Source organism: Echinops telfairi, unplaced genomic scaffold (assembly GCF_000313985.2).
Source record: "Echinops telfairi isolate 266 unplaced genomic scaffold, ASM31398v2 ScPeMD7_3533;HRSCAF=4204_1, whole genome shotgun sequence".
NCBI classification, from domain to species: domain Eukaryota; kingdom Metazoa; phylum Chordata; class Mammalia; order Afrosoricida; family Tenrecidae; genus Echinops; species Echinops telfairi.
This window is the reverse complement of record NW_022107432.1, coordinates 30,618,801-30,620,340: the sequence shown is the minus strand read 5'-3', so window position 1 is coordinate 30,620,340 and position 1,540 is coordinate 30,618,801. Positions and strand designations below refer to the sequence as shown.

The following is a 1,540-nucleotide window of genomic DNA, read 5'->3' as shown; positions in this document are numbered from 1 at the left end:
TTTTTTTTTTTTTTTAGTTTAGTGAGGTGGACTGCTGTTTCCTCGGCATCATGGTATAGGTAGAATGGTGTGTAAGCAGCTGGATCATGCAGAAGATTTTGGCTGTGTCTCATTATGGGAGTTCGAGTAGGAGCTGAAAAACATGGTGCTGAGTGGAGAAAAGGAGAGAGAGATGGGTAAGTGAGAATAGTGGGGGAAGAAGAGTAATTGGAATGAATCAGTTTCATGGAAATATTCATGAGAAGAAAGAGGGAGAACAGGAGAAGATCATGAGTAGATATGAAGGGAAAAGAGGGACTAAAGAGACAAAAGACAACAGACTCGGGTTAGCAACATCATGTTGCTATAGCCTGTGAATGTGGGCCTGTCTGGGCACTCAGAGGAGAGGGAAAATCACTTGTTTGGGTAGATGTGCTGGAACCCACAGATCTGTCAGTTTTTGCCTGAGGGGAAATGTTTATTCTTGGGAGGGTGGGGTTGCATAGAAGAGGAAGTGGGAGAAAACTAGGGGGAAAAATATTCCAACAAAAGTACAAAACTGAAGAAAATCAAGTAAGAAATAAACCTGCCATGAGGGTGGAAATTCCCATTCCCTTGGTAGTGTTACAGTGGGTGGGAGGTGGGCCATACAGCAGGGCAGGGCACCAGAGAACAAATCAGGAAAAGAGGAAGGCAAAAAGGACTAAGACCAAATCTTCTATGCTGATTGTGTCTACATCAAGCTGAGCAGGTGATTTGATGTCCATCAGGGCCCCCAGAAGTCCACTAGGTAAGAGGTTTGATTGGGTTGCTTCAGGGGATGGGAAAAATCAACTGTGATAGGAAGGAGCAGAGCCCACCGAAGTGGCCTGTGCTGCTGGTCAGTGGCAAAGCAGGCATTGCTGATCTCCCACTGTAAGACCCGGGTGGGAGGTGCGAGGTTTTTATGACCCAGCTTTGGAGGTCAGGAGGCCTGGGAGTTACTGGTAACGAGCTGGGCTACTAACCGAAACCTCTAGTGGTGCTTGGCTAGAAAGATGAGGCTTTCTGCTCCAGGAAAGAGTGACCGTCTTGGAAACTGACAGGGGCAGTTCTATTCTGACCTGTAGGGTCACGATGAGTTACAATGGACTCCATGGTAGTGAGTTTTTTGAGTTGAGGGCCTTGAATGTCACATCTCTCTTATCTCTACATTCCCCACCTTTTGATCAGAATTTATCCATGAACTCTTTGGTCCGAAGGTTCAGTAATAGTAACCAGTACCATCCGGTTCTTCTGACCTCAACTTGATGCCAAGTGTAGGAATTTGGGACACCCAGGGACTCTTTTTGCTTTAAATTGTCTCAATTGCCTCTGTTTCATTTCGTGCAAGCTGATATCATTTGTGATATCATTAGCCAAAAGCCACACATCTTTTTTTAAAAAAATTATTTTATTGGGGCTCGTACAACTCTCATCACAATCCATACATGAATCCATTGTCTCAAGCACATTTGTACATATGTTGCCATCATCATTTTCAAAGCATTTTCTTTCTACTTGAGCCCTTGGTATCAGCTCC

General features: G+C 44.7%; 1 pseudogene; it reads right to left on the bottom strand.

Moving 5' to 3' along the window:
• LOC101660905 overlaps window positions 1-1,540 on the bottom strand; it is an 18,335-nt pseudogene that overhangs the window by 944 nt on the left and 15,851 nt on the right.